General features: G+C 42.5%; 1 protein-coding gene across 1 annotated transcript in view; it reads right to left on the bottom strand.

Moving 5' to 3' along the window:
* LOC109917852 (rho GTPase-activating protein 7-like) overlaps positions 1-21,546 on the bottom strand; it is a 143,944-nt gene extending 122,398 nt beyond the window's left edge. Inside the window, exon 1 of the mRNA XM_048598762.1 lies at positions 21,442-21,546. The gene's annotated coding sequence lies outside the window, so the exon portion shown is untranslated. The remainder of the gene's footprint in view (positions 1-21,441) is intronic.
* Between the last annotated feature and the right edge of the window lie 981 nt (positions 21,547-22,527).

The raw sequence follows: 22,527 nt of genomic DNA, 5'->3' as shown, positions 1-22,527 counted from the left end.
CACCTTGTTGTCTCGGATTCTCCAGCATCTGCAGTTCCTACTATCTCGTTGTAACATGTGCTGACATTTAACTATTAAAAAATATGGAACAAAAATTATTTGGAACGATTTAGTGAAAGAGCTTTAAGTGTTTTCATCAACTGAAATATACATGAATATCACCGAGAACGATACAGCTTACATTTTTTACCAACATAGTCATTTTTTTTAAATTGAGGAATCTCCAAAACAGAAGTCATTTAAAGGGTAAGCAACTAATTTTTGTTCCAATCAGGGTCAGAAATAGAGTTCTGACTCTAAGCAAAATATTCAGGCCAATATGATTTTAAGTCATGTAATCACTTTCCTTAACAACTTCAACTGTGTTTCTTCAGTTATTCTGTTCTGAGCACATTTTTAAATAATGACAAGTTCAAAAATAATAATTTCAATGCTGCACATCTGAAAGAATGTTTTAAAGAAGGACCACAAAGCAGTCATATGTGTAAACCTCAGATGGATTTGATATTTTCTTAAATCTAGAGGAAAGCTTAGAAAATAAAAGTTGCTATGTATGACAATGTTAATTTTAGGGAGCAGCATCACCCAAAGGACATCAAATTTCAACAACAGCTGTCTGACTTTTGGTATGCTTGCCTTTATTGGACAGTGTGTTGAGTATAGGAGTTGGGAGGTCATGTTGTGGCTGTACGGGACGTTAGTGAGGCCACTTTTGGAATACTGTGTGCACTTCTGGTCTTTTTGCTATAGGAAGGAAGTTGTGAAACTTGAAAGGGTTCAGAAAAGATTTACAAGATGTTGCCAGGGTTGGACGGTTTAAGCTATAGGGAGAGGCTGAATAGGCTGGGACTATTTTACTTGGAGCGTCAAAGGTTGAGGTGTGATGTTATAGAGGTTTATAAAATCATATGGGCATGGATAGGGTAAACAGAAAGGCCTTTTCCCTGGGGTAGTGGAGTCAAAAACTAGAGGGCATAGGTTTAAGGGGAGAGGGGAAAGGTTTAAAAGGGACATTAGGGACAGCTTTTTCATGCAGAGAGTGGTGCATGTGTGGAATGAGCTGCCAGAGGAAGTGGTGGAGGCTGGTATAATTACAACATTTAAAAGGCATCTGGAAGGGTATGTGAATCGGGAGGTTTAGAGGGATATGGGCCAAAAGCTGACAAATGGGGCTAGATTTATGTAGGATATCTGGTCAGCATGGATGACTTGGACCAAAGGGTCTGTTTCTGTGCTGTACATCTCTAAGACTCCATGACTTTAGAAAGATTCAGCTGAACACAAAGTGGGAAATAAAACTTTACAGTGAAATAAGAATCTAGTCCTTTCAGGCATTACACCACAATTTTTAGGATGGTGCGACTTCTCGTCTGCCATCTGAGAAGTCAGCAAAGAAAGCATCATGATGGTTACTGGCTGCCCAACAAGCAGCATTGATAACCAGCTGGAGATGTGACAGACCTGAGAGGAAGACCCACCTCAGGGAGATGCCAGCCAAAACCAAGAGTCCAGGACTAGGTAAGTGTGTCTCATGAAGGTAAGGGAGGGAAGGCCCAGAAGGCTGGGATCAGGCAGAGATGAATGGTTTTGTTGATGAAGGGGTTGCTGGAGAGTAGTAGAGTCATATAGCATGGAAACAGATCCTTTGGTCCAACTAGTCCATGCCAACCGTGGTCCCAAACCAAACTAGTCCCACTTGCCTGCGTTTGGCCCATATCCCTCCAAACCTTTCCTAATTGAAGGTGAGCCCCTGTAAATGCTGGCTACTGGCAATAAGAAGCTGCTTCACCCATTCCCGCTTCAGCCCATTCCCTGAATTTTTCATCCTCTTTCCCTCCTCACTACATTCTCCCTCCAGCTCCTTGTTATCATCATCTTCTCACTGTCTCCTCTTCATTATTCAGCTATTTGCAATGGCAGCAGCAGCATGGTAGGCCTGTCCGCTCCAGGCCGGCTGCACTCTTCTTTTTTCTTCTCACTCCTACTCGTCTTTTTTCACTTACCTTCTGGAATTCTGGAGAGAGAGGCAGCAGCAGCGATGGCATCACGGGGAGAGCAGCCGTGGTTCCCCAGCAGTGTTAGCTGGAGATCCGGTGCAAGGAAGCAGCTGTGGGCCAGAGCCTAGCATATTTAGAGAGAAGCCGAAAGTGTCGGTGATGGATGTCCTCCGGCATCTCCAACATCGAGAGCAAGAAGCCCAAGGTTTCCTGGACAGCAGATCAAAGCAGAGGAAACCAAGCCCTTGCAGGGAGTGCACTTAAGAAAGATTGTTGAACTTTTACCGTTATTGCTTTTTTCTTCCACTTAATACTAGGAAGGATGGTAATGCTAACCTTTAACTTTATTTCTTTATTTTTCTACTTATACTAAGAACAACGGTAACACTTTACTTTTAATTTTGTTTTTCTATGTTGCTACTTGTACCTAAGTTTTGCATCTAGGTACCTTCATACTTAAGAAGGTGCCGTATGTACTGACAGTGTACACTTTTCGCTGTACTCCTGTTCATCTGTACTTGAGTACACATGGCAATAAAGCTTAAAGTTTAAAGCTATTCATGTACTTATCCAAATGTCTTTGAAATGTTGTAACTGTACTGCATCCACCACTTCCTCTGGCAGTTCATTCCACACATGAACCACTATCTGTGTAAAAAAAGTTGCCCCTCATTTTTTTAAAAATCTTTCTCCTCTCACCTTAAAAGTAAATCCCCTAGTTTTGAACTCCCTCACCTGAGGAAAAAGATACTTGCTCTTCAACTTATCTATGCCCCTCATGATTTTATAAACTTCTATAAGGTCACCCCTCAACCTCCTATGCTCTGGTGATAAAAGTCCCAGCCTATCTTTATACCTCAAACATTCCTATCCTGGCAACATCCTTGTAAGTCTTTTTGAACCTTCTCCAATTTAATAATATCCTTCCTACAGCAGGGCAACCAGAATTATACACAGTACTCCAGAAGAGGCCTCACCAATGTTCTGTGCAACCTTAACATGATGTCTTAACTCCTGTACTCAAAGTTCTGAGAAATGAAGGCAAGCATGCCAAATGCCTTCTTCACTACCCTGTCTACATGTGATGCAAACTTCAAAAGCATTATGTACCTGAACCCCTTGCTCTCTCTGTTTTACAACACAACCCAGGGCTCTACTTTAATTGGATAAGTCCTGCCCTTGTTTGTTTTACCAAAGTGCAAAACTTCACATTTATCTAAATTAAACTCCATCTGCTACTTCTCAACCCATTCACCCAAATGTTCAAGATCTTTCTAATCTTAAATAACCTTCTTCACCATCCACTACACCACCAATTTTTGCATCTTCTGAAAACTTACTAACCATGCCTCCTAAATTGTCATCCAAATCATTTATACAAAAGACAAACAAGAGAGAGAAAACCACATGGGGCCACATCTAACGGAGAGGAACAGTGTCTGATGTTGAAAGGAGATTGTTGATGCAGGCACCCCCTCCTTCACACTCGAGGCCTGAGCAGGGTCACTATCATGGTCACTCCACGCATCCCCACCCCCAACCCTCAAACTACTGACATTAAGTGGGGTAAGGCATAGCCCTAAAGTGGTTATTAATAGGCTACAAGAATTTAATTTTCTTTGATAATATTTTGATTTGGTTATTTTAGTGTATGGTTTCCCCACAGGAATTGTAACAGGTGACTGACAACATTATTATTTATCATAGACATTAAAGATTTCATGATCTCTCAGAGGCTTTTTTCATCATAAAGAACACAGCCATCAGTATTTTGTTGACCAAAGCTCGACACATTTACTATGTTAAAAACACTAATTGGAAGTTGCTATTTTATCTTAACAACACACAGAAAGGAGGTGGAGGTTAGAGATCCTGCCTGACAAAATTCCTCAATTTGCTTGAGGGAGCAACAACCCAATTGACCAGTGGGAAGCCCTTTATAGCATTGCACATCTTCGACATTTAAAAGGCATTTGATGAAATTCCACAGTGAAAATGTCGGTTTCTGACTCTCCAGAATTTGTGCACATTCAACAAGGCACAAGTCAACAGTATGATGAAATACTCTCTGCTTGCCTGGATAAGTGCAATTCCAACAATGCTCAAGAAATGGCACACTATCCAGAATTAAGAAATCAATTGACTGCTACCCTACCACCCATCTGAAGCATTCACTTCCTCCACTACTGGTGCATGCTGGTAACAGAGTGTGCCACTTACAAGATGCACAGCAGCAACTCCCCAAGGCGACTTTAACAGCACCTTCTAAACCCAAACCTTGATTACTTAGAAGGTCAAAGTTACTAAGCACATAAAAGCAACAAGACATGCAAGCTCCCATTTGAGTGACATGTCGTAACGAATTGCAACTGTATTGCCATTCCTTCATTGTCACTGATAAAAAGTAAACTTTCTTAATTGATACACAATATCAGTCAACAAAGCCAATGGAATATTGAACTACATTGTCAGAAGAGGAAAATGCTAGTCAAATAAAGTCATACTTAAACTAGACAGTGCTCTGGCAGACTATACTCTACATACTGCACTGTGTCCTGCTCTTCAAGAAACTAGGAAGAAATGTAGATACTGGAGCCAGTGCTGTCTGTTTCATAAGTAGAACGGAGAGACATGGGCTTTTCAACCTGGGACGCAGATCCCTGAAAGCCTATCTCATAGAAGAATTTCAGATATTTATGGCAATTAAACCATCTACTACTTTATAGATGCATAAATTTAAATATTATAAGTATATCTGGAGGCACTGGGATCTCGGGTTTACAACATAAAATCAAAGTGAGTACCATAGATGCTAGAACATCTTGAGGGATTGTCCATTGAATGTAGGAATGCATCCATAGAAGACCATACCTAATATATAGCAGAAATCTTTAACATGAATAAACATTCTTTTGAGAGCTCAGTACATGCCAGCACTCCTTACAGCAAACTCCCTGGCTGGTATGCATGGTTACAAGCTGCGCATACCAGAATGCTGTTAAAAGTTTACCATCTGAAGACAGAATGGAAAAAGTATAAAATACTAATCTAAACAAACATTCTTAATAAAAGAAACTCAACCCAACGTGACCAGTATTACACAGAATCCTGAACGGTATTACACACACTCTTGGCCAGTATTATACACTGATTCCTGCTTTCTATTCATGGGACCATAATTTCAAAGTATTGGAATGTATGAGAAATGCAACCAATCCTGTGGAACTTGAATCACTGGAAAAGAAATGCCGAAGCTATAGAGATCACAAACATATGAATTCCATAAGGATTATTCAAGCTTTTGTTCAATCAGCCAGCACAATTTGCATTATGACCTTTTTTTCACAAAGAGGAGGGCCGTGTTGATTACAATGATTTATGAAGGCTTCTACTAATTTGGCGTTCTTCCTTGTGAAAGAATTGATTTTGCTTGGTTCATGATCTTTAGAATATTTGCCTCATAAAACTTATTGAAACTCCATTTTTGGAGATCTGTCTTCAAGTTAAACATTTTGCTGCCGTGCTGATTTTCTAATGCACATACATCTTTTCACAATGATTCTGTTAAAATATTTCTGTTACTTTGTGTGCTCGTAACCTCCCAAAGCACAACATACATGACATAAAGCAATGAGAGGGTGGAAATATTAAAGGATTGAAATTTGTTCTTTGTAAACAATTGCATAAAAGTAAAAGACAGTTAACCAGATAAATAAATCTATACACTGCAACATACTGAGTGAAATATTTTGTTGTTATTAAAGATGATGACTGCCATAAATTGAACAAATTATGGCCTTATTAAATAAAGAAATCACTGGAATGTTTACCCTTGAAATCTTTCAGCATGAAAAAATTTTAGGATGGATGAATTATGGCTTTTTCATAACACGCATGGCATACTTTTATCCAGTAAGTGGGATAGTACTGTGTTTGAAGACCTAAATTTAATAAAAGTGGGCATCAATTGATGCAATCGAGTTTTAAAAAGCCATTTACATGCATTGATGTCATTTGGCAGCAGAAGTTAAAGTCTGCATTTTGCTCTTTTTCTATTTGTGGTTGTGCTACTGAGGATTAATGCCAAAGGAACATAAATCATTTTCTCACAGGTCAGAAGGAATATCAAATGGAAAGTCTCCATTGGCTGCTCCCATGTTCCGTTTGCTAATGCAGACGGATCAACACTGTTTTGGGGCTGGGAGCATGTTGCCGTTTGGGCTCATTTTAAATGTGGCCAAAAGACAACAGGGAAGGGGAAGTAAAATTGCATTTTGGGATTAAGGAAAAAAGAAATAAGTGTACATAGTTTCAGAAGCCACTGTTAGCTCTCAAAAATGCTTTTACAAGCTGAACAAAATGATTTGCCATAGACCTTTTCAGAAGAATCTGAACGGTAAACTGCTTAAGCATTCATTATTTTAGTTAGAAGGTAATATTTTTCAAGATTCTGTTATGTTGCTTCAACTGAAGAAAGTTGAGTTCTAATTCAACTTGTAATTTTTCCTTTTATCTTTGATATTTGCTCAATCCCTCAAGGCGTTTAGCAAAAGGGTCCTGCGCAAATTGTGATGGGGCATTTAAAGTTCAATTGGAGGACAGAATTTGTGGACGTATTCTGTTGGGAGGGAAGAGATGCTTTAAACATTTGTCTGCTGTGTGGAATTTCTGAACTATTGTTCTCTTCAAAATTAGTCACAAACCAGAAACCACCTTTTATCAAATGATTTGTCCTCTCCAGAGATCAGTGTTTTTCTTATTTTATTGAAGCTGCACGAGGAAGTGACATCTCCGCACATTTTGTGCTGTGCAGTTACTTCATCCAATTTGGCACAAACAGTGGTGGCCCTGTCTGAAAGTGGTGATAGGGCTCACGCATATGAGGAATGGCTATTTGGGTACTGGCACTTGTGTGTAGTCATTTCTCTGGAAGACAACCTGCTAGGCAGAACGGGAAAGTAAAGGAAAGGAAACACGCGTGCTCTCATAAGCAGTTCAGGTAGCAGAAAACAATACTTCTTCTACTTATTATCCTGTATGTAAGAACTGTCACCAGTCATTCTTCAGGAGACTCAGATATGCTTAATTAGAAGAGAGACGTAGCTCTCATTGACCAAGGGCTGCAGGGTTCTTAGAACAGGATACAGGCAGGAGGTCTGACATCCAGCAAATTGAAAGGAAGACAGAGGTACAGCAATGCACCATTATCTGCAAGAAAACAGAAGCTATAGTACATTCACAGATGTGGGATTCTAATACTTCTAAATTACTTACCATTTACTTTACATAGTTTTTTTGTAGGAGTATTTGCACACATGTTATCACTTTGCTTCTAGCAGACATTAAACGGTTGATCAGTTCATATATACGATTAAAGGTAGGATAGAATTGTCTACGGTACTTAGGTCTTGCAGTTCTGAAAATACTTCGCAGTTTTTGAAATGCTTGCATTTCTTTTGTTATAACAGCATAAACAATCGTATAAAATTTGAATAAAGCTTTTCTCCAGCACTTAAGAATATGTATAATATTAAACGATCAAACATCAACATATGCAGTACAAAGGGAATGTTACATCATGGAAGATGTTACACTTGTATGAGATATTTAGCTAAGATCTGATGGCTCAAGTGGACATTAAAGGTTCTATGGCACAATATAAACAAAAGCTTCAGAATTATACTAGTGTCATGGCCAGCAGGCATCCTCCAACTGCTTTTAATAGTATTCAACCACAGTCTTTAATCTGATGGTGTGCCATATCCTGCATCCACTAATAGGAATTAATCCTGGTTCAACAGAGAGTGCTGGGGCATGCCAGGAGAAATATCTGTACCAGGCATACCAATAAAAAGGTGCCAACCTGCTAACGCAACAAAGCAACATGTCAAACAATGGAAGCAACACGTGACAGATAGAGCTAAGAAATCCAAATTAGTGGAGAAAATTTAAGCTGTGCATTCCTACCACAGACGTGAATGGTGGTGGACAATTTATTAACTAACATGAGGAGGAGTTTCACAAATCTTCCCATCTTTAATGGTGGGGGAGCCCAGCACATCAGTTCAAGGTGGAAGTATTTATAACCACCTCAGCCAGAAGTACCAAGTGAGTGAGCCATCCTGGCCTCCTCCTGAGGTCTATAGCATCACAGATGTCGATCTACAACTAATTCAATTCACTCCATGATATATCACGGAATGGCTGAAAGCAATAGATATTTGCAAAGGCTATGAGCCCTGTCAACATTCTGGCAATTCTGACAACAGTATGGAAGACTTGTGCTTCAAAACTAGCAGTATTCCAAACCAAGCTGTTCCAGTGCAAAACAACACTGGCATTTACCTGGCAATGTGTGTGTCCTGTCCATAAAAAAGAGCAGGATTCTGCCACTTACAGTGTTATCAATTTACTTTCTTAATGTCAGCAAAATACTGGGCAGCATGGTGGCTCAGTGGTTAGCATAGCTGCCTCACAGCACCAGGGACCTGGGTTCGATTCGATCCTCGGGTGACTGTCTGTGTGGAGTTTGCACATTCTCCCTGTGTCTGCGTGGGTTTCCTCCCGGTGCTCCGTTTCCTCCCACAGTCCAAAGATGTGCAGGCTAGGTGGATTGGCCATGCTAAATTGCCTGTAGTGTTCAGGGATGTGTAGGTTAGGGGGATGGGTCTGGGTGGGATGCTCTGAGGGTCGGTGTGGACTTGTTGAGCCGAAGAGCCTGTTTCCACACTATAGGGATTCTATTCTAGTGGAAAGAATTGACATGAGTGATCTCAAATGACAAGTAACATTCATAGCCTGAAGAAGGAGCGAGGATCCAAAGGCTTGTGTTTTCAAATAAACCTGTTGGACTATAACCTGGTGTCATGTGATTTCTGACCTTGTCCAATACCAGTCTAACACCGGCAACTCCACATCATGGCCCTTGATAATGTGATGATGAGCCACTTTCTTGAACCGCTACAGTCCACTTGATCAAGTAACATTCACACAACACAAGAAACAGGCAATGATCAACTCCAACATCTAAATCTAATCATCTCCCCTTGAACTTCAAATGTGTTACCACTGCTGAATCCCCACTGTCAAAATCCTAGGGGTTAATGTTGAGCAGAAACTAACTGGACCAGCAATATATTTATATCTATGGTTACAAGACGAGGTAAAAGGCTAGGAAATCTGCAGTGAGAAACTCACCTCCAGTCTCCCCAGTGCCTGTCCATTACCTACAAGGCATGTGTCAGGAATGTGATGGAATACTTGACTGGATTTGTGCAACACACACAAAGCTTGACACCATTCAGGTCAAAATAACCTCATCACTCAGTCCCTCTCCAAATGACATAAAATGTTAGCGGTGCATGCCATTTCCAAGATACGCTATAGCAATATAGCAACATCTCCCAAATCTGTGCCCTTTACCACCTAGAAGTACAAAGAGAGCCAAGACAAGTTCCCATCCAAGTCACACATCACCCTGACTCAGACTTATAATGCTCTTCCTTCACTGTCTGTTGATAGAAATCCTGGATTTCCCTTACTAACAACACTGTAGGTGTACCTGGATCAAATGGACTGTAGCGGTTCAAGAAAGTGGCTCATCATCACATTATCAAGGCCATGATGTGGAGTTGCCGGCGTTGGACTGGTATTGGATAAGGTCAGAAATCAACGACACCAGGTTATAGTCCAACAGATTTATTTGAAAACGCAAGCCTTTGGATCCTCGCTCCTTCTTCAGTTGTTAGTGAGATAGGTGGCATCAGACACAGAATTTATAACTAAAAGATCAAAGGGCCACACCATTAATGAGGATGTATTAAACAAACCCAAGATGCTGTTAAATCTTTAATCAGTTAGAAGGTTTTAATTCTTAATATATATACATGTAAAACCAAAATTTCTTTTAAGTCTCTGTCCTGGGAGAACTATAGGTTTTATCAGTGTAGAGAGGAGGTGACATTTTAGGTCAGACAATGCATCTGAGGTATGAGATAACACGGTGTGGAGCTGGAGGAACACAGCAGACCAGGCAGCATCAGAGGAACAGGAAAGTTGATGTTTCAGGTCATGACTCTTCTTCAGAAATGGGGAGGGGGAAGGGAGGTAAGAAATAAATAGAGAGAGGAGGGTTGGGTTTGGGGAAGGTAGGTGGGATGGTGACAGGTGAATGCAGGTAGGGAGTGGTGGGGATTGGCCAGTGGGATGGATGGGGTGGATAAGTGGGAGAGAAGATTGACAGGTTGTGTCAGGTCAAGGAGGTGGGGATGAGAGGGGGGTTTGGGAATGGGATGAGGCTGGGGGTGGGGACATTTTAAAACTGGTACAATCCATGTTTAGGCCATCGGGCTGTAGGCTCCTGAGGTGGAATATGAGGTGTTGCTCCTCCAGTTTGCGGGTGGCATCATTGTGACACTGGAGGAGGCCCAGGATGGACATGTCACCCAGGGAGTGGGAGGGGGAGTTAAGATGGTTTGTAATCAGAAGGTGTTGTTGTTTGTTGCGTACAGAGTGCAGATGCTCTACAAAATGGTCTCTGAGTCTCTGCTTGGTCTCACCAATGTAGAGGAGACCACATCGGGAGCAACGGATGCAGTAGACCAAGTTGACGGATGTGCAGGTGAACCTCTGTCTAATGTGGAAGGTTTGTTTTGTGCCTTGAATGGAGCTGAGGGGGGAGGTGTAGGGGCAGGTGTAGCACTTCCTGTGGTTGCAGGGAAAGGTGCCGTGGGTGGTGGGGCTAGTGGAGAGTGTGGAGCGGATGAGAGAGCCACGGAGAGAGCTGTCCCTACGAAAGGCAGAAAGGGGTGGGGAGGGAAGTATCTCTTTGGTTGTGGGGTTGGATTGTAGGTGGCGGAAGTGGCAGAGAATGATACATTGGACGCCAAGGTTGGTGGGGTGGTATGTGAGGGGGATTCTGTCTTTATTTTTTGGGGCGGAGGGGATGTGAAGGCAGAGGTGTGGGGAACACAAGAGATGTGGTTGAGGGCATTTTCGAACTCTGGAGGGGGGACGTTACGGTATTTGAAATTGGAGGACATCTGGGGTGTTCGGGAGTGGAATGCCCCATCTTTGAAGCAGACGCGGCAGAGGTGGCGGAATTGGGAGTAGGGGATCATATTCTTGCAGGAAGGTGAGTGAGAGGACGTGTAGTCTAGCTGTGGGAGTCGGTGGGCTTGAAATAGATGTCAGTTTTGAGGCGGTCACCAGAGATGGAGACAGAGAGGTCCAGGAAGGAGAGGGAAGTATCAGAGATGGTCTAGGTGAACTTGAGGTTGGGGTGAAAGGTGTTAGTAAAGTTGATGAACTGTTCAAGCTCCTTGTGGGAGCATGAGGCAGCGCCAATACAGTCATCGATGTGGCGGAGGAAGCGGTGGGGGATAGTGCCAGTGTAACTGCAGAATAGGGACCGTTCCTCGTATCCTACGAAGAGGCAGGCATAGCTTGGGCCCATGTGGATACCCATGGCCACCCCCTTCCTCTGTAGGAAGTGGGATGTTAGGTGTGAGATCTTATTTAGAATCTGTTTTTGCTTTAGTTTGGAATCAGACTAGTTTTATTTCTAAAGTAGGAATTTATAAAACGCCACATTGACTGACTGTCTATAAATTGTGGGCTTTTTGAACAAAATAGAATGCATCTGCCAATACAAATTCACCCCATAGATTTGTGTGTGCGTGTGTGTGTGTGAGTGAGAGTGTGTTTGTGTGAGTGAATGTGTGTTTGTATGCTTGTGTGTGAATGTGTATATGAGAGTGTATAGTGTGGTGGGCTCATCTGTTGTGCGACATTAATCCAAGATCCTGGTTGAGGCTGTCCTCATGAGTGCCAAGTTAAAACCGAAAGGACTGCGGATGCTGTAAATCAGGAACAAAAACAGAAGTTGCTGGAAAAGCTCAGCAGGTCTTGCAGCATCGGTGAAGAAAAAAATCAGAGTTAACATTTTGAGTCCGGTGAGCCTTCCTCAGAACTCTCCCACATACACTTCCTCAGTTCTGAGGAAGGGTCACCGGACCCGAATCATTAACTCTGATTTTTTCTTCACTGATGCTGCCAGACCTGCTGAGCTTTACCAGCAACTTTTGTTTTGGCTCATGGGTACCAAACTTGACTATGAGCCTCTGCTTGGTGACTCTGCGATTACACATACACAGGATCTGTTCGGATGAGGAGGAATGTGACAGACACCTGAAAGTGTTGAAGGATGCCCTCATAGGAGCAGGATCCCGATGCTCAACTCGGGAGGGCTGTTGTAGGTTGCAACAGGACACAGGCAGGATGCAGAGTTAGGCAAAGAAGTGGCAGATAGAATGCAACCCAAAAAAGTGTGAAGTGGGATAACAAAGTGTAGAGCTGGATGAACACAGCAGGTCAAGCAGTATCAGAGGAGCAGGAAGGCTGACGTTTCGGGCCTAGACCCTTCTTCAGAAATGGGGGAGGGGAAGGGGGTTCCGAAATAAATAGGGAGAGAGGGGGAGGCGGATAGAAGATGGATAGAGGAGAAGATAGGTGGAGAGGAGATAGACAGGTCAAAGAGGCGGGGATGGAGCCAGTAAAGGTGAGTGTAGGTGGGGAGGTAGGGAGGAGATAGGTCAGTCCAGGGAGGACAGACAGGTCAAGGGGGCAGGATGAGGTTAGTAGGTAGGAGATGGGGGTGGGGCGTGAGGTGGGAGGAGGGGATAGGTGGGAGGAAGGACAGGTTAGGGAGGCGCGGACAAGCTGGGCTGGTTTTGGGATGCGGTAGGGAGAGGGGAGATTTTGAAGCTTGTGAAGTCCACATTGATACCACTGGGCTGCAGGGTTCCCCAGCGGAATATGAGTTGCTGTTTCTGCAACTTTCGGGTGGCATCGTTGTGGCACTGCAGGAGGCCCAGGATGGACATGTCGTCTGAGGAATGGGAGGGGGTGTTGAAATGGTTCGCGACTGGGAGGTGCAATTGTTTAGTACGAACCGAGCATAGGTGTTCTGCAAAGCGGTCCCCAAGCCTCCTCTTAGTTTCCCCTTTGTAGAGGAGGCCACAACGGGAAAAGCGGATGCAGTATACCACATTAGCAGATGTGCAGGTGAACATCTGCTTAATGTGGAAAGTCTTCTTGGGGCCTGGGATGGGGGTGAGGGGGGAGGTGTAGGTGCAGGTGTAGCACTTCCTGCGGTTGCAGGGAAAAGTGCCGGGTGTGATGGGGCTGGAGGGGAGTGTGGAGCGGACAAGGGAGTCACGGAGAGAGTGGTCCCTCTGGAAAGCAGATAAAGGTGGACAGGGAAAAATGTCTTTGGTGGTGGGGTCGGATTGCAGATGGCGGAAGTGTCGGAGGATGATGCGTTGAATCCGGAGGTTGGTGGGGTGGTACGTGAGGATGAGGGGGATTCTGTTTTGGTTGTTATTGCAGGGAGGGGGTGTGAGGGATGAGTTGCAGGAAATGCGGAAGACATGGTCGAGAGCTTCTCGACCACTGAGGGGAGGAAGTTGCGATCCTTGAAAAATGAGGACATCTGAGATGTATGGGAGTGGAATGCCTCATTCTAGGAGCAGATATGGCGGAGGTGAAGGAATTGGGAATAGGGGATGGCATTTTTGCAGGAAGGTGGGTGGGAGGAGGTGTATTCTAGGTAGCTGTGGGAGTCGGTGGGCTTGAAATGGATATTGGTTTCTAGGTGGTTGCCAGAGATGGAAACAGAGAGGTCTAGGAAGGAGAGAGAGGTATTAGAGATGGTCCAGGTGAACTTAAGGTTGGGGTGGAAGGTGTTGTTGAAGTGGATGAACTGTTCGAGCTCCTCGTGGGAGCACGAGGCAGCGCTGATACAGTCATCAATGTAATGGAGGAAGAGGTGGGGGATAGGGCCAGTGTAGCTTCGGAAGAGGGATTGTTCCACGTAACCTACAAAGAGGCAGGCATAGCTTCGGCCCATGCAGGTACCCATGGCCATCCCCTTTGCCTGTAGGAAGTGGGAGGAATTGAAAGAGAAGTTGTTGAGGGTGAGGACGAATTTGGCTAATCGGATGAGGGTGTCAGTGGAGGGGGACTGGTCGGGCCTGCGGGACAGGAAGAAGCGAAGGGCCTTTAGGCCATCTGTATGGGGAATGCAGGTGTATAGGGACTGGACGTCCATGGTAAAGATGAGGTGGTGGGGACCGGGGAATTGGAAGTTCTGGAGGAGGTAGAGGTGGGTGGTGTCACGGACGTAGGTAGGGAGTTCCTGGACCAGGGGGGAGAAAATGGAGTCAAGATAGGTGGAGATAAGTTCGGTGGGGCAGGAGCAGGCGGAGATAATGGGTCGACCAGGGCAGTCAGGTTTGTGGATTTTGGGAAGGAGATAGAAGCGGGTGGTGCAGAGTTGGGGAACGATGAGGTTGGAGGCTGTGGGTGGGAGGTCACCTGAGGTGATGAGGTTGTGGATGGTTTGGGAGATGATGGTTTGGTGGTTGGGGGTGGGGTCATGATCAAGGGGGCGGTAGGAGGAGGTGTCGGAGAGTTGGCGCCTGGCCTCGGCGATGTAGAGGTCAGTTGGCCACACTACAACTGCGCCTCCCTTGTCTGCGGGTTTTATGGTGAGGTTGGGATTGGAGCGGAGGGAGTGGAGGGCTGCACGTTCTGCGGGGGAGAGGTTGGAGTGGGTGAGAGAGGTGGAGAGGTTGAGACGATTGATGTCTCGACGGCAGTTGGAGATGAAGAGGTCGAGGAAGGGTAGGAGGCCTTGGGGTGGTGTCCAGGAGGAGGGGGTGTGTTGGAGGCAGGAGAAGGGGTCAGTAGAGGGAGGGTTAGACTTGCGGTTAAAGAAGTAAGGTCAAATTTGAATGCAGAATACAGGGTTAATGGAAGAATTCTCGGCAGTGTGGGGGAACAGAGGGATCTTGGGGTCCACGTCCATAGATCCCTCAAAGTTACTACCCAAGTTGATAGGTTTGTAAAGAAGGTGTATGGTGTGTTGGCTTTCATTGGCAAGGGCATTGAGTTTAAGAGCCTTGAGGTTATGCTGCAGCTCTATAAAACTCTGGTTAGACCACACTTGGAATATTGTGTTTAGTTCTGGTCACCTGATGATAGGAAAGACGTGGAAGCTTTAGAAAGGGTGCAGAGGAGATTTACCAGGATGCTGCTTGGACTGGAGGGCAAGTCTTATGAGGAAAGGTTGAGAGAGCTAGGGTTTTTTCATTGGAGCAAAGAAGAATGAGAGGTGACTTGATAGACGTGTGCAAGATGATAAGACGCATAGATAGAGTAGGTAGTCAGAGACTTTTTTCCCAGGGCGGAAATGACTAGTATGAGGGGACATAATTTTAAGGTGATTGGAGGAAGGTATTGGGGAGATGTCAGAGGTAGGTTCTTCACACAGAGTGGTGGGCGTGTGGAATGCGCTGCCGGCAGTGGTAGTGGAGTCAGATACTTTAGAGACTTTTAAGCGACTCTTGGATAGGCACATGGAGGATAGTAGGGTATGCAGGGTAGATTGATCTTAGTAGGATAATAGGTTGGCAAAACATCGTGGGCCGAAAGGCCTGTATTGTGGTGTACTGTTCTATGTTCTATGTTTTATGCATGTTCTATAACTACAACAAAAGCTGATTTTGACTGTAGTTTATTCATAAATCAAATCCTAAACTAACAGCATTTTATAAAAAAGTTCTGACAGCTAACGGGTTACTGATAAACAAATGTCTAAAATATCACAATCTTAATCCATGACTTAAATTAAATTGTACAATTTTTATCTCGTGTACTGTTTCACTGAACAAAAACAATGACATTTTAAAAGCACTTCATAGAGTTTTTGGCACTTCGAATTATTTGGTGGAGCTGAAAAGTGCTATATAAATGCAAGTCTTTTGGCTTTTTGGATGACATTGTGAGTTTGAACAATGAATTAAAGTGGAATTAACTAGAAGGATCACAGAGAATAATTGAGGTAAGACAATACAATGATCAAGATTTCAAACATTTGTATTTTGGAAACTAAAGTAGTGTTCCTATACAAGTCTGAATTTAATGGCATTTGACAATAATAATTTAAGATGTGATTATATTAACATGCCCTTTTGGTCAACATTTCTCAAGTGATCCTTCTAAAATGCGCATTGATTGCGCTATACTTGCATTGTTGCAAAATATGCTTCAACCTTCATTTCAGAAGTCCAAACCAGCATAATAACAACAGCAACATTTGTTTATGGAGCTCCTTTTACATAATAAAATCAACCAAGGTATTACAAAACAAAATCTGACACTAGACTACACTGAGTTACATTAGGACAAGTGATCAAAAGCTTGGTTTAAGAAGTGTACTCATGGAGGAAAGTAAGGTAGTGAGGCGGAGAGTTATAGGGAAAAAGTTGCTGAGAACTTAGGGCCCCGGCAACTGAAGGCACAGTGACCAACAGTGGGGTAATTAAGATTGGGACTGCTTAAGAGCCCAGAACCCAGATGAGCACTGATATCACAGCGTTATGAAGATAGAGGAGATTGCAGAGAGAGGGAATGTCCAGCACATGGATAGATTAGAAAACAAGTATGAGTATTTTAAAATCGAGGCTTTGCTTAACTGGGAGCTATTGTAGGTCAGTGAGCAATGATGGACGAATTGGAATTGATGTGAATGAGGATATGGATAGCCGAGGTTTGAATGACCTTAAGTTTATAGAGGATACGATGTTGGAGGCTGGCCAAGAGTATGTAATATAGTCATATGTGGAAGTAACAAAGGCATTATTGAAGACAGCAGCATCATAAAGGCTGAGAGAATGGTGGATTTGGGCAATGATATGGAGATGGATAAAGACAGTTTTAGTGATGGCTGGGATCTGTGGTTGTTAGCTCATCTTAGAGTTAAATATGACACTGACTTTGTCAAAAGTCTGGTTCAGTGTCAGACCCTTGTCATGGAGATAATTGGAGTTGGTAGCTAGGGAACAGAGTTTTGTGGTGGGTGAGAAGGCAAATATGAGAATTCAACCCCCGACTGGACGTGGGTTTTGAGGCATGGGCTTATGTCATAAAGTAAGATTGTGTAGTGTGGGGAGCCCATGAGATCCTTGCCTCTACTTGATGAACCTTGAGGTGGGGTAGCATTCTCACTCCCTCAAATTCACATGTTTGCTTTCCTTCTCCCTCATTGGGGTCTCTCATTCAAAACTCCAGAGCATTGGGAAGGAGGCTTCTGTTGACAGCTATCATCCTTGCTTCCATTTATCTTCCACTAAGTTGTCATCCCAATCTCTAACCTACATTTTACCTTTGTTAACATTGGCCCAGCATCCCTCATTGATACAGGGCTTCCAGTGAGTGAGTTGCCAGTGACTCTCTTCAAGGGTGCTCAATACACTGGAGAGCTGCTGACTTCTGATTAACTAGCACTCTGATGGTGGAGGGTGGAGGGTGGACTATAGGTGGGGTACCAACCGTGAGAGTCCTTAATCTCAGAGAAGGCATTCCACTGGTCATTTAATTCAGCAGGCCTTCCTAGTGAAGGCGATGTACAGCTCCCACCATTCTCCAGCCCACTAGCAAGGCACCCCATTGGCAACATTAATTCTGCCCAGTGACTTCACTCTTCCCAAAATTGAACTGGAGCAAATTTCTTCTCATCGGGTCTTGGTTGTCAGACAAGGAATCAAACAATTTCAACACAGTGGAAGGAATGAAAAAGATGGTAGACATGACAGGATGAATATTAAACAAGGCATAGAGGTTAGGAATGAATAGCTGCCAGGTCTATAATTCTCCTACATTATCAGTGTTCAGCTGTGAAAAAGGATCTTTTTGTTTGTGGATGCTCCAGCAGCGGATAGAATCCCCTCAGCAGAGGTTTTGATATGTTGCCGTACCAACGTAGAAACAGAAACTAGGAACAGAGGTAGGCCATTCTACCCATTGAGCCTGCACTACCATTCAATGTGGTCATGGTTAATCAACCAACTCATTACCCTGTCCCCATGTTCCCCTTAAACCCTTCGATTTCACTAGCCTTAAAAACTATATCTGTCTCCTTCTTGAAAACATTCAATGTTTTGCCCCACCCACTTTCTGATGCAGTGAATTCCACAGGTTCACTAGTCTGGGTGAAATAATTTTCTCCTCATCTCAGTCCTAAATGGCCTAACATCTGTCCTTAATCCTTGAATGCTGGTTTTGGACTCCCTGGTCATCAGGAACATCTTGCATTTAACCTCTCCAGTCTTGGTATCGTTCTACAGGGTTTTTTTTACATGAGATCTGCCCTTATTCTTCTAAACTCCAGTGAACATAGTCTGAACCAATTTAAGTTCTCCTTAGACATTAGTGCTGTCATCTCAAGAATCAATCTGGTAAACATTTATTGTACTCCCTCCATAACCAGATTAAGAGACCAAAACAATACTCTAGATGCACTCTAATCATGTTCCTGTACATTTGTAGCAAGACATCCTGCATATTTACACAAATCCTTTTGCTATGAAGGCCAACATAATATTTGTCTTCTGCATCACTTGCTACATCTGCATTCTTATAGCGACTGGTGTACAAGGACACCCAGGTTTCATTGCCCGTCCCCACTTCCCATCTATCGCCATCCAAATGATAATCTACCTTCCTGTTTCTTGCTTCCAAAGTGATAACCTCACATTTACCCATATCTTCTCTTTTGTTCATTGACATACCTTTATTTTAAACAGTGGTATTTTCTCCAAAGTCCAAATTTAATTATGTAGTCAAGAGATCTGAATTGAATCAATTTCTTTTAATTTCTCTTTCCAATAACTAATAACCTTTTGTTTCTGAATGTTTAGTTGATTATTCTTTTCTTCCTTGAACATTTCTCTTTTTCTCTTGAAGTTTCTGGTTCCTCCTGAGATATTATATGATGCTGCTCATTAACTTCTAGCAACTTCTAGCCACTCAATAAATAATGCAGTTTACTTAACAATGGAGGTTCCTTGAGACTATTGTTTGCCAAATGCATACACAAAATGAGACCATAATCCACTATCTCATAAATGAATGACCACAAGTGCCACAGGGGTCTCACCCATTGTTTAGAGAAACAGTAAACACCCTTCAGTGCTTTTCTGTGGGACTCCAATTCAATTCCCAAGCACTTACCTTGACAGTGATGGGCTTACAACTAAATTAAGACACATGTGGGGCAGGAATTCCACTGCCAAGAGCTGCCAACAAGTCAGATAACTGGCAAGTCTACAGAACTGACAATACCCTCATGCACAGTGGCCACCGCTGGTGTAGCTCACAGACCTGTCGGAGGGATTACCCATCGGTCTTCAGACGATGGTGAATGCAGACATGGAAGTCTCCAGCCAGCAAAATTAAGACAGGGGCTGGCAAGGACAGAGGCTTGGCATCTCGCAGGGTCATCGTCTCTGATTCTGGATTCCTCACATGGGCCTTTGAATAAGTGAGGGGCCCCAAATCCCTGCTGTGATAAGCTGTTAATCAGATTTGCTGAGTGTGTGATCTCCCCATTTGATTGTCCCCTGCCCCAAGCCGGTTGAACACAAGCAATGGTAGGTGAGGTATTTTGGTGTGTACCTAATAGCCTCAATTAGCTCACGGGTGATATGTGCGAGATCCATTCTTCCTGCCTAGTACTTGGTCAATGCAGGGGAGGAGTTGAGAAGATGGTAGGATCACAGTTAATGAAACAGTGCCTATGTACCCCCTGCCCTGTCTCCGAACTCAGGCATTAAATTGAGTCTCAGATCTAAAACTGATTGACCTCTTATTTAATATTTATTCATGTGCACATTTCAACAGAGATTGATGAATAGCATTCCGGAACAGGAATCCCAGGTAAATTTTCTACTTGCAGGCCTAAGGGCAATTTGTGGTTTCCAACATACCCCAGCTGACACTGGCAAAGAGTAAGGACCGGGGACGTGGATTTCATTCCACATTGGGCAACATCTACCAGATTGTAGTGAGCCAATGCATATGTTTTAATCATAATTGACAAAGTTAAGTTGTCCCCTGAGCATTCAGTTCAGAATACAAACATATGAGCGCACTCCAAAGAAAACAGTAATAAATAATAAACAAAATGCTTCACCTCCTAAAGGTCATGCTCTTTTAACTAAATATTTCAGAATAGCTAATGACAGATATAGATAAACTATCAATCTTAAAATAATCAATCTCATGAAGGCTGAATTGTGATCTTCTAACTTTGATTGACCTGGTTGATATGGCAGAGAGATAAAGCACTCATTCTCAGATAATCCATTAGATTCACTGGGATATGTAGACGCAGACACAAAACTGATTTGTTACAGTTGAACTGCAGTAAAAATTGCTGAAAGCACCCCTTGTGAAATAATACACTTTAGCAAATGTCAGCAGCTCACAAAACAGACAACTCTCGAAAAACTATAGTTTCAATCATACATCAAAAGAGTAAATGTGACATTGAAGGCAGGTATCAATATCTATTGAGATGTGGACATATTCTCAATATGTAACAGACTATGCCACATTTTATAACTCTAAAATATGTCTAGTTTTGCAGAGAAACATGCCACGAGGCTGCCTTTATTCATGTGGTAGAATGATGGCATTTAGAATTGTAAACAAAAGTTCCTTACAGCTTTTGAACGGGTTGCGGATGCAATCTGAACATCTCAAGCTGTGCTTGCTAACGTTTCTCCGATTGGTTTTAGTAAGTGATCTTTCTCTCCCTGGTATATCTCTCCAATATACAGTACTTTACAGTTCCAGCCCATTCAATAAAATAAGTTTCACCATCGACCTCTTTAACATCTAGGGCTGTAACAGATTTCTACCACAGGAGTTACTGTACAGCAGAAATTTTAGTAAGAGCTTACCTACGTTACACACATCCAAGTAAGTAACTGACAGCATTATAGTCCACAAACTGATCGTAATCTTGGTGCAGAAGGTTTAAAGATTTCTCTTGTTCAACTTTCTGAGATCAATGACCTGTTCCAAGCAGTTTTGTTCAGCGCATGATACTGAAAGCACACATACTGTAGCAGGAATGAGACTAAACTGAACCAAATCCTGTCGTTATTCCCAGCGTCTCCTGTCTCCAAAATTCAGACGAAACTAATGTTTTGTGAAGGGGCCCAATGACCAGGCCCAGACTGGCTGGAAACTATTTCCTGCCTCTAAGAAGTATATACATGTGCAAGCGAGTGAATTCATGAGAAAAAAGACGTAAGCCAGTAAGAGAATACAAAAGGGGAAGATAACGTAATGGCAGAATCCATAATGATTAAACTTATAGTGCGCATCTATTTGATTAAGTTTTGCTTTTATTCTAAACAGTTATAAACATAAGGAGTGAATAATGCGTAAAATTCATCTCAGACTAAAAAGGTTTGTTTGAAAATAAGAACTGACTTTATCTTATCATAATAGTTATGGTATTTATTTATTTAATTAACACATTTATTTAATTTTGAGTGCAACAGACCTTAAAGTGGATAGCATGCCTTATTACCTTTCCTGAGAATCCTCCAGAGCAACAGATAACCACCAACAATGTAAATTCACAAGGGCAAACTCCATCTTGAGGATATTAGAATTGTGCTGATATAAAACACGCAGCAGCAGAGCTTTCCAGTTTGACAGAGTGCCTGAATTGGATCACTAAGACTGCCCACAGCTTATGTATCCAGATTTATGAAAAGACTTTCTTAAGCCATCATCTGTTTATCTTTTTCTTCCCCATTTTTGACTCCCTTGAACAACTTCCTCTCTGTTTCTCCAAGCGACTTTCAGGCTGGGAACTAAGTGCACCATTTGGTATTGATTAAAAACAGACAAGTACCTTTGTAAAAGCCAGAACTGAGCGATTGCGGATCACAGGTTTTTTTTTTACTCTAATTAGCATGTGGTTCAGTAGCTGTGTGTAACTAAATAAGCGCACTACCATTACATATCGTATAAAAGGACACAACATACACTTCTTAACATAAACTATTAGTTTTACATGCATGCTGTTCATATTTTTCTTGCTGTGATCATGGCTTTGATTTCTATTGCATACCATATAATGATGTCTTGGAATTAAAACACAGTACAATATAATAAACAGTGTTGCTTTTAATTCAAAGTGTTATTATCATAGGAAACTGTGTGGCTCTGAACTCAACAGTACTGTCAAAGTTGTAAAACTGCAGGATACTTTGAATACTATCTTGTTCTGGCTAAAGTGCAGTCAGTTATAAGAGTTAGATAAATGTATAAGGAGAAAGAACGAATATGCAAGGAAAGATCAATGAACAGCATATTAATATTCTAATTAAATTTGGATTCAATTATTCTTTTTTACTTCCCTCAATAATTTATGAAATACTCTACTTGAGTCAAAGATATCAATCATAATATATTTTAGTCAATAAGTAGGGAATTACATAAAATGCAACATTAAAATAAGTTGATTATGAATTTCAGTGTTGATGATGATGATGATAAAGTGCATTTTAAGATATTGTTCTTTGTAAACATTTCTTTTAATGTAAATACTCTATTTGATCATTTTACCACCAAAGGTAATTCTTGATTCTTCTCCCCAAAATATCAA

This window comes from Rhincodon typus, chromosome 1 (genome assembly GCF_021869965.1).
Source record: "Rhincodon typus isolate 14 chromosome 1, sRhiTyp1.1, whole genome shotgun sequence".
Classification (NCBI taxonomy): domain Eukaryota; kingdom Metazoa; phylum Chordata; class Chondrichthyes; order Orectolobiformes; family Rhincodontidae; genus Rhincodon; species Rhincodon typus.
This window is presented reverse-complemented; position numbering and strand designations above follow the sequence as displayed.